At 34.8% G+C, this 12,013-nt stretch overlaps 1 long non-coding RNA gene across 1 annotated transcript; it reads left to right on the plus strand.

Moving 5' to 3' along the window:
- Window positions 1-10,365: 10,365 nt before the first annotated feature.
- LOC131044046 (uncharacterized) lies at window positions 10,366-10,968 on the plus strand. Its single transcript, XR_009105611.2, has 3 exons — window positions 10,366-10,444; window positions 10,706-10,774; window positions 10,867-10,968. It is a non-coding gene; the product is annotated as an uncharacterized LOC131044046 (long non-coding RNA).
- Window positions 10,969-12,013: the final 1,045 nt, after the last annotated feature.

The following is a 12,013-nucleotide window of genomic DNA, read 5'->3' on the forward strand; positions in this document are numbered from 1 at the left end:
GTGCTATCTAGAACTCTTGATATAAGGTATCAACAATGATAGTATAAAAAGATGATTGACAGATAAATTTTTTTTTCTAATTGTGGGATAGGTCAAGAGGAAGGATATTCTCCTTTAGGTATCGATAAGTTTGGCTATATAAGGATTGATCTGTTCCAGATATATGACAAATCATGTGGATATTCTGGGATTCAATGGTAGGATTCAAGATATCTTCCACCAGGAATTTGTAATGTTGTTGATTCTCTTGATTTTGCAAAAGAGATGCTATTGTAGCCATTGCATCTACTGCTTTGTTCTCTTTTCTTGGGATGTGAGTAAATGTTATTTCTTCAAAGTGCTTTTTAAAATCTTCAACTAGTTGTTTGTAGGACATGAGCTTGTCATCCTTAGTTTGATAATCATCATTTATTTGGTTGATTATAAGCTGTGAATCACCATAAACATGCAATTCCTTAATGTTCCATTCAATAGCCATTTTGAGCCCAATAACCAAAGCTTCATATTCTGCAGTATTGTTTGTGCATGAAAACCATAGTCTATATGATTTTGGAATTGCGTGTCCCTGAGGTGTGATGAATAGAATTCCAGCATCTGATCCATATTGTGTATAAAAGCCATCAAAGTACAACTCCCAAAATTTTGTGCTTATTGTCAAAATGTTTGCATCAAGAAATTCGATGTGCAACAATATGTCATCTTGTAAGGGTGCTTCAACCAATTGATCAACAATGATCTGTCCTTTGATAGCTTTTCAATCAACATATTCTATATCAAACTCACATAGTATCATAACCCATTTTGCAAGTCTACCTGTTAAAGTTGACTTGCTCAACAAATACTTTAGTGGATTTATTTTTGCTAGCAGTTTCACATAATGAGTCAGCATATAATGTCGCAATTTTTGAGTTGCAAATACAACTACTAGGCATGTCTTCTCAACTGATGTATAGTTCAATTCACAACCTACACGTATTTTGCTAATGTAATACACTGCTCTTTCTTTCCCTTCTTCATCATGCTGTGCTAAGAGAGCTCCTAGTGATACATTTGTTGCTAAGATGTAAAGCAACAATGGTTTCCCTTTGATTGGTGATACAAGTATTGGAGGATTAATCAAATATTCTTTGATTTGTAAAAAAGCTTCCTCACACTTTTGATCCCATTTGAATGGAACATTCTTATGTAAAAGATGAGTGAATGGATGACATCTATATGCTAATTGAGAGACAAATCTTTTGATTGATTGCAATCTTCCTTGTAGAGAATGCAATTGACTTATGTTCTTGGGTGACTCCATTTCCATGATAGCTTTGACCTTTTCTTGATCTACTTCAATTCCACGAGCTGATATAATGTACCCAAGAAGTTTTCTAGAGGTTACTTCAAATGCACATTTCTTTGGATTCAATCTTAATTGATATTGTTCAAGCCTGTCAAAGATCTTACGGGTATGTGCACAAAGATGGTGGTAAAAAAAGTGGACACCACAAAAAAAAAAATGAAAAAACAAGTAGCGCATACGCGGTTATAAAATTTGAAATCACCTTGTACGCGCTTAGGTCTATTGTTCCCGAACCTAAAAAAGGTAGCGCGTATGCGTTGCTTTTAGGAAAGTGAGCGCGTATGCGCTGCTTTTAGGAAAGTGAGTGCCTACAAACTCATAAGCCCTAAAGAACCACGTACGTGGTACCTGTCAAAAAAGTTTTAAAAAAATACTGGGTATTATTTTCCCATGACCACCGCATTTTTTTCCCATTTCCTTCATGAAATTGAGAACGAGGTGCCTCATTTCTCCTCCAGATGTTATAGATCAAGGTTATTTTTTCTTATTTTTTGTCTTTCTTTCCTGCTTATTCAACTTGTTTTATGTTTTGAATTTAATTTCGTTAATTTTGATTAGGGTTTTTTATTATTTGTTTCAAAAATCATATTTTGATAATCCACAACAAGAACAACAAAATGGACCTTTTGAAAACCCACAAGATACACCCCCAATTCCTCCTTTTGACCGCACACCTGAAGCACAGGAGCAATTGATTAATCAGCTAGGAAAAAACACGTCTAAAATAAATAGACTGATTATTAAATTGAAAACATCTGAACTTGAGCATCATAAATCCCTCACCACTAGCCTAGAAACAGTAGCTAGTGGTGCCATAGCCATTTCCACACAAATTACAAAATGGGGAAACTATAGGGATAGGTGTTGTCTATTAGGTCCCAGAGACAACTGAGAGGGCGGAGGGGGGGGGGGGGGTGTGAATCAGTTGTCCAATAAATTCAACCAAAATTAACTTAATCAAAACTTAATGCTTAATATTGGTAAACCAAACTTTATGTCGGTAGACAATTTTATCAGCTAATTGCAGTACCGGTAAATATTAATGCATGAAACAGAAAGACAATAACATCCACAACACATAACAAAAATATTTGTACGTGGAAACCTTGTAAGGGGAAAAACCACAGTGGGAAGCCTTACCCACAATCAAATGATACTACTGCAGATAGTATGTGTGTACAATATGGATTCTGCACATGCAGAAAGGCCAGCTGCCTAGAGCTCATTGCTCAATCACAAAATGAGAGTCACACTGACTACAATTGGATGGTTAAATCCAATGATAATGTACTGCATAAAATGGCATCTTCATATGCTGGATTCAGTATCGGTTTAGTTCTAATTGACTTCACAAAAACCTTCCTTCAACCTTCAAATGATGTCTATGTGTATAGCTCTGCTTATTTTCGCATATACCTTATTATAATTCCTTTTTCAATCGCCTATTAATCTCACAAATGAGATCTTACATTTATACCATAACCTAAGACCAATTGAATAGCTCGGCTCACTAAAAGATATTACAATAAAATCAATATCCGATGCATGATGTCGGCTCAAATGCATTTACAATAATAATAAATCATCTCCATAACGTGTCGTGCTGATCTGGAATAGATATGCCTGCCGGTGCATATCCTGGATCTATTTGTCGGTAACAACAAATATGCAAACCCGAATAAACAAATAACCAAATCGCCAAAACCAAGTGATCAAATAATGTCTTCGACATAACCAAGTAGTCTCCAATTCATTCCAAGTGCCGGTAAACAATATAATCTGCCGGTGAACCAAATACTGGTGATTGTGCATAAGTCTCTGACTTGTCGGTGATCATAACCAAATATCTCCAAGTGCTGATAAGTGTTGACAAGTGATGATAGGTGTTGACATCAATGACAAAACCATATCAACATATCCAAAATACCAATGATCTCCCGTTTTGGCATTGATGGCAACACAAGATGGAAAAACCATCAAAGTGCCAAAACAAAAATGCCAAAAACAAAAAACCAACAATCTCCCAAAGAGACCGTTAACCAGAAATGAAAATACAGATACAAAGAGTAATCAATCTCTCCAACAATCTCTTCCCAAAGTAACAATCTCTCCCCAAAGTAACAATCTCTCCCCCAAGGGAAATGCGTTTTTCCATATCAATCCTTCCCCCTTTGACATCAAATACCAAAGCATTACAAAAACCAGTTTCATATACAAAATACCAACTTATTATACCAACTACTCCCCCTGAGAAGTAGCTCTCCTTATCAAAGTTGGAATAAAAGATTTCTCTGTTAATTCTGTCGGTTGATGACAAACATCAATTGTCTAAGTCTCTACCGGTGGGGGTAAGACTCCAAGTTGCTCTCTGAGATATTCAAAAGTCTCCTTAGGCAAAGGTTTTGTAAAAATATTTGCAACCTGCTCTTTAGTATTCACATAAACCAATTTCACTTCTTTTGCTTCAACATTCTCTTTTAGAAAATTGAATTTGTTAGAAACATGTTTAGTCTTAGAGTGAAATACCAGGTTCTTTGATATATCAATTGCTGCCATATTATCACACTAAATAGTTATTGGTTCCTTGCACTTTACCTTTATGTCCTTCAACATTTGTTTGATCCATAATACCCATGTATAGTTAGTTGGTACTGCAACATATTCTGATTCTACTATTAATAGACTTGTACAACTCTGTTTCTTGCTCAATCATGAAATCAATCTTCTACCAAGAAAGAATGCCCCGTCGGTGGTGCTCTTTCTGTCATCTACATCTCCTGCCCAATTAGCATCCGTGTATGCACATAAATCAAAATTTTCATCTTTAGGATACCATAAACTAAGATTTGTTGTGCCTTGTAGATACCAAAAAATCCTTTTCACTGTTGATTCATGATTTTTTTTAGGATTACTTTGAAATCTTGAAACGATACATACTGCATTCATAATATCAGGTCTTGTTTGTGTCAAATACAGTAAACCTCCTATCATAGACTTGTATCTAGTCGGATTGATAGGTGTTGATTCATCCTTCAAAGCTAGTTTATCAGTTGTAGTCATAGGTGTGCTTACCGGTTTACAATTTTCCATGCCAAATTTCTTTAGTAATTCCTTCAAGTACTTTGATTGACATAGGAATATACCTTTATTAGTCTATGAGATCTGCAACCCTAAAAATAATTTTATCTCTCCAATCATAGACATTTCAAATTCTTGTTGCATTTTGTTAGAAAAGTCTTATACACAAACCATCTTCTCCTCCAAAGATTATATCATCAACAAAAAATTCAATAACCAAGATGTCATCATTAGTCACTTTGTAGTATATATTGTTGTCAACATTACCTTTACTATATCCAAGATTCAAGAGATATTTGTCCAATCTAGCATACCAAGCTCTAGGAGCTTGTTTCAATCCATATAAAGCTTTCCTTAACCTGCAAACCATGTCTTTGTTATCTGTCAAAGAAAATCCACCAGGTTGTTCAATATAAACTTCTTATTCAAGATCTCCATTCAGAAATGCACATTTAACATCCATTTGATATACTTTGTAGTTCTCGTGTGCTGCAAAAGCCAATAAAAGTCTGACTGCCTCAATTCTAGCTACCGGTGCAAAGGTTTCATTGTAATCAATTCCTTCTTTCTGTAAATATCCCTTACACACTAATCTTGCTTTGTTTCTAATCACCTTACCATCTTCATTAAATTTATTTCTGAAAACCCATTTAGTTTCATTAACATTTTTGTCTTTAGGCCGAGGAACTAATGACCAAGTGTTATTCATTTCAATTTGTTTCAATTCATCTTCCATAGCTTTAATCCAATATTTATCTTCACATGCCTCATTAATTGATGTAGGTTCAATTTGAGAAATAAGACATACCTCTTCATTTGCCAATCTTCCTCTAGTCATAACTCCTTGAAATTTGTTTCCAATTATCTGATCTTCAGAATGATTTAATCTTACATACCAGGGTGTTTTTCCTTGTTGCTATTCTTCAGTGACTGTTGAATCCTCAGATGATGCCGGTGTAACTAGATCACCATTCTGTACTGGTGTATTCACAGTAGGTTCATTTGTGACTATCTCTATTGCCGGTTCAGAGCCTGTGTACCTTGAATTTCCTCTAAATTGTTCATCAATCTTCACATTTGCACTCTCAACAATTTTTTGCAATCTCTTATTAAAACATCTATATGCCTTGCTCTTAGATAAATAACCAAGAAATATTCCTTCATTACTTCTAGGATCAAATTTTCCAATATACTCATCTCTTCTAATATAACATTTACTTCCAAATATTATGAAATATTTAAGAGTAGGAGTGTTACCAAACCACAGTTCATGAGGGGTTTTACCAGTTTCACCTCTGATGTGAACTATGTTGAATGTATAAACTATTGTATTGACCGCTTCTCTCCAGTAGATATGAGGTAGATTCGCTTCTGATATCATACTTCTGGCTACATCTAAGATAGTTCTGTTTTTCCTTTCCACAACTCCATTCTACTGGGGTGTCTGGGGTGCTGATAACTATCTTCTGATCCCATTTACTTCACAAAATGTATTAAATTCCTTAGATGTGAATTCACCTCCTTGATCTGATCTCAAACATTTGATTTTCTTACCGGTTTCATTTTCTACCATTACCTTGAATAGTTTGAATTTTCCAAATGCTTCAGATTTCTCCCTGAGAAAAATAACCCAACACATTCTAGAATAGTCATCAATGATTAGCATAAAATACCTATCTCCTTGTATACTTCTAGTTTTTGCTGGTCCACATAAATCAGTATGAATTAAATCAAGAAAATTGTTAGACTTTTCTGGAATACTCTTGAAAGTTTCTCTAACTTGCTTTTCAAATTGATATTCATTACATAGTAGATTGTGAGGTTTAACAATCTTAGGTAAATCTCTTACCGCCTTAGTTGTACTGATTTTCACAATGCAATCAAAATTTACATGACAAAGTCTCTTATGCCATAACCAACTTTCATCAATATGTGCAATCAAACATGCTTTCTCATTGTTGTTCAAATGAGAGATATTACCTCTTGTCTGATTACCGGTTGCAATTTCCAAACCGGTTCTGTTTAAGATTTTGCATTTACCATTCTTGAATTGTAACCGAAATCTTTTCTCAACTAATTGACTAACACTCAAAAGATTATGCTTCAACCTTCAACATAGTAAACAATATCAGTACTATGCTTACCATCAAAAGATATAGTACCTTTTCCTTTGATTAAACAAGCTTTATCATCTCCAAATCTTACTAAACCTCCATTGTATTCCTGAAAGGTTAAGAATTTACTCTTATCACCAGTCATGTGATGTGAACATCCTGAATCAATAATCCATTCATCCTTATCTTCAACTTTAGCTGCCAGGGCCTACTCTACCAATTGAATAGTAGGTGCCGGTTGAACTTCTGTTATAGCAACAAAAGCCCATCCATTGTCTGTCGGATCCTCATCAGAATCATCAGTAACTCCTTCATCAACATAATAACAAGATTTGTCTCTATTCTTCTTAAACTTGTATTTCTGATAGTCAGGGTTAGGCTTATATGTTCTTTTAGCTTCTTCTCTTAATCTTGCATGTCTATCAGGACATCTAGAAGCCATATGACCAATCTTATTACAGTTAAAACATTTAAAGGGTGCTTTACCCTCATACTTATTTCCAATTGGACCTTTAGATATTTTCCTTGCAAATAGTGCTTCAAGTTCTTCAAGTTCTTCATTTTCTCTCCTGCTTTCTTCAAGTTCTCTTGCATAGAAGGCTTTCCAATCAGATTTATTAGATGATGATGACGGTGTTGCAGTTGATGAGGATGCCTTGAAAGCTAGACCTATCTTAATAGTAGTAACATGACCAAATTCCTCAAGCTCAAAAGCTGAAAGTTTTCCAACCAAGGTGTCTCTAGATACTGATGTATTAGGCATTGTTCTCAATTCATTTATAGAAGTAACTCTCATTTTATATGTCGATGGCAAAGCTCTTAAAACTTTAGAAACAATCTCATCTTCACTTAAGGTTCCTCCACAACATTGTATACCCAAAACAATTTCATTTACTCTTTCCATAAAAGAAGAAATTATTTCTTCTTCTTCCATTTTCAGACTTTCATACCTGACTCGGAAGCATTCAAGTTTTGCAATTTTGATTGTGGAATCTCCTTCATTCAATGTTTCCTGTTTGTCCCAAATAGCTTTAGCAGTAGATCTGTCTGATAATCCCATGACTTGCTTATTTGATAATGCGTTCAAAAGTGCTTCTCTTGCTTTGCAATCATTTTCTTCATCTTTAGCCAAGTTAGGTGGATTAGGCTAACCTTGAGTAGTAGTATAGCCATTCTTTGTAACATCCCATATGTCCTTTCCAATGAAATTCAAACGTGTCTCTATCCTGATCTTCCATATGCCATATTTAGTTCTATCAAGTTTCAGACTGTCCTTTCTAAAATAGTTAAAAGACATTGGATCTCCTCAAGCTGTTAAACTTCTGCAAAAAGAGGACTAGGCTCTGATACCAATTGTTAGGTCCCGAAGACAACTGAGAGGGGGGGGGGGACTGAATCAATTGTCCAATAAATTCAACCAAAATTAGCTTAACGAAAACTTAATGCTTAATACCAGTAAACCAAACTTTATGCCAGTAGACAGTTTTATTAGTTAATTGCAGTACCGATAAATATTAATACATGAAATAGAAAGACAATAACATCCACAACACATAACAGACATATTTGTACGTGGAAACCCTGTAAGGGGAAAAACCACGGTGGGAAGTCTTACCCACAATCAAATGATACTACTGCAGATAGTATGTGTGTACAATATGGATTATGCACATGCAGAAAGGTCAGCTGCCTAGAGTTCACTGCTCAATCACAAAATGAGAGTCACACTAACTACAATTGGATGGTTAAATCCAATGATAATGTACTGCATAAAATGGCATCTTCATATGCTGGATTCAGTATCGGTTTAGTTCTGATTGCCTTCACAAAAACCTTCCTTCAACTTTCAAATGATGTTTGCGTGTATAGCTCTGCTTATTTTCGTATATACCTTATTATAATTCCTTTTTCAATCGCTTATTAATCTCACAAATGGGATCTTACATTTATAACATAACCTAAGACCAATTGAATAGGCAAGATCACTAAAAGATATTACAATAAAATCAATTACAAATAAATCAATATCCGATGCATGATGTCGGCTTAAATGCATTTACAATAATAATAAATCATCCCCATAACGTGTTGTGCTGATCCGGAATAGATATGCCTGCTGGTGCATATCCTAGACCTATTTGCCGGTAACAACAAATATGCAAACCCGAATAAACAAATAACCAAATCGCCAAAACCATGTGATCAAATAATGTCTTCAACATAACCAAGTAGTCTCCAAGTCATTCCAAGTGCCGGTGAACAATATAATCTGTTGGTGAACCAAATACCGGTGACTATGCATAAGTCTTTGACTTGCTTGTGAACATAACCAAAGATCTCCAAGTGCTGATAAGTGTTGACAAGTGATGATAGGTGTTGACATCAATGACAAAACAATATCAACATATCCAAAATACCAACATCGTCAATACTATGCTGATGGGTTATCATACGAGAGAGTGAAAAACAAAAATATTAGTAAACAACAAATATGTGCCATTTTTGTTGATCCTAAAAATGGTGAGTCGTTACCTCTTAATGCAAAGAGGTTTCCCATACATTGGTGTACCAATGTGCAGATGAAGAATCTTTTTTGGTAGAGGTGGTGGATGGTCTTTGATGATTCACCTTGTAATAATTATGAGGTGTCATTGTTTTTTCTGAGAAAAGTATATTGTGAGTTTGTCCTCAATGTGCGACCAAACTATTTTGACATGAGAGAGTTCCATGGTAGAGGTGGCGGCTCTACCCAAGATAGACCTGGAGCCCGTAGGCAAGTAGCCCCGGAGAGTCGTCGCCCCCTAGCACCCAAATCCAAGGTGCATCAGGTTGTCCCAGTATAGCTAAAAGAGTCGATGGAGCTACAGACTCTTCAGGCGGCCACAATATTGACTGGTGCCATCATCCAGCACGGGACATCGTTAGCACGCCCTATTGTACTAGATGATGAGCCATTAGTTGCTCCAGGTGGCAATAGAGAGCCCATTCAACATATGTGTGTCAGTTGCTTGGGGATATGCTCAAGGAGGGATGATGCGGCCGCTGCAAATGGATTCACATCTCATTCATGCACGATTTGCGGGAGTAGATGTCAGGCCCGCACAACTAAGGATTTGGTGCTGACAGAGGAGTTGATGGACATAGTGTTTGCCCATCAGCGACAAACACAGGTGTGTTGATTTGAATTCATAGCATTTTATTTACCAGTCACTTTAAATTTGTAATTAGATAAATGAATTTTCATTTATACATCGATTTAAATTGAGACAAATAATATGCATTTCAGATGCAGCAGCAATATCCCATACTCCTCCCGCAGTTACTACAGCTGCAACTCCGATGCCTGAGGTATACATTTTGTAATATGTTAAAATATAATAGTACACTTTGAATTCAAAAAAATTACAAGATATACTAACTATCTTTAATGCTTGGTCCAATTTTTGGTTTGTAGGTGTTGACAGGGGACCAAATGTCCTAGATTGATGATATCACGCTCTCAGTGATCAATTTTGGACTACAAGGCTATACGGTATCATATTTTGTACAACCTTTTTTATGTATTGTTTTGATGGAATATGCAAGTCATTTCATTTTATATTTTTTAAATTATGTTTAATATATTATCTGTACTAATATCTCATGTTAATTTTTTTTTTTAGGGTACCCCCTCCACGTCTAGGCCTCGTCCTAAGAAAAAGAATTCCTCAAAGACGCCAAAATGTGGGAAGAAGGTAATTGGACACATTTTTAGTTGTACAATTGTTTGAAAATGTTGAAATCAAGTATTAGTTGGGGTTTGTAGATTGATTAGTGTTTTTTGTCTATTTTACATGTACAACGACCATTGAGCTATGTGGATTTGTTGAATGCACTTGATTCACCCGTGGATCAAGAGAGGGCGGAGGTATGTATCTCTACTTTATTTTCTTGATTTCATGATTATATGCACATGTACATGTGAACTTGTGATAAATTATAATCTTATAATTTTTTCATACAAGAAATATCCATAGCTGCTTCATCAATGGAGAGCCCTCCTCCGTGCACTAGAGAAACATCTCAGGATCCAGTACACTTTTTTTTGATATATTACATTAATTGTTTTTAACCTATAATACTTATCATTGTATTAATTGTATTTAATCTTTGATCATTTTTTGTATAGGTAATAGTGACAATTTCTCCATTGATGGTGAGCCATCTTCAATCCATTGGAGAAGCATCTCAGGAACCAGTACGTCATTGTTCTCTATATTATAGATTTTAAGTGTTTTTGATGTATTTATGTTAGTGCATTGTATTAATTATACATTTAATCTACAATAGACCCTTTCACTGTTCAACCATAACGTGGATCCTTTTAAGTTTGTCTTCAAGAAAACTCCTAAGAGTGTTAAGGAGAGGAGAGAGAAGACATTAGCTCCGAGATAAGCTGATGAGGTAATCTACGTTTCAATTGCAAAGGAATTATAGTTAAATGCATAGTTATATTGTTAATTGTGAACTATTTTCTACAAAAGAATTCTAACTTGGCTTTTGAATTGTGATTTTGCAACCATCTACAAAGCCACATACTGCATCGAAGAGGCTCGATTTTGATGATCCACCACAAGTTTATGATTATATAGTGTTAGTTGTGGTCATAGAATGACCAATACATGTAGATATATTCTACATTTTTATTGTATATCGATTTGGACATGGCATATGCCACATTTTTGTAATACTTGTATTGACTTAACATACGTCTTTTTTTGATATATATAAATGTTGATATTCGATCCAATAAATGTGTACCGAGTTCATTATTGTGTATTTATTGTATTTCGTGGCTTTCCTTTTATAAAGTTAATTGATCATTTTCCTATGTAATCAACAATATGAATATAAACAACAAAAATCTATGATATAAAACATTGCAATCGTGGAATATGATTTGATAAAATTTCTAAAATGTTGAATTAACCCTACAAAACTCCTTTTTCAATTCATTATTGTGTATTCGCTGTATTTGGTGGCTTCCCTTTTATAAATTTAAATGAATATTTGCCTATGTAATCAACAATATGAATATAAACAACAAAAATCGACAATATGAATATAAACAACAATATGTGATAATTAATACCAAAAATAATGTATGATGTACAACAAAATGAACCAAAAAGAATACTTGCAAAAAAATTAACTCAAAAAATCACCTGAATCCAATAGGTCGGATACATGGTCAAAATCCACTGATGTCTCCATTTGGCTCAATTGTAGTGCTTTGGGAATTTGATATGTATCAATGGGAACCAACAGTCTACAAAACTATTTGTCAATCCACTCTTGTGATTCACATTCTTCCCACAAACAATATATGCATAAAGAGAAAAAAACATACCATTTGTCTCGTATAAATTACTAGTGAACTTGCATTTGAACTCATAAATGACTGCATGTCACTTGATCCTGCAACTGTATAACAATC

The sequence above is a fragment of the Cryptomeria japonica genome, chromosome 3 (assembly GCF_030272615.1).
Source record: "Cryptomeria japonica chromosome 3, Sugi_1.0, whole genome shotgun sequence".
In the NCBI taxonomy this organism is placed as follows: domain Eukaryota; kingdom Viridiplantae; phylum Streptophyta; class Pinopsida; order Cupressales; family Cupressaceae; genus Cryptomeria; species Cryptomeria japonica.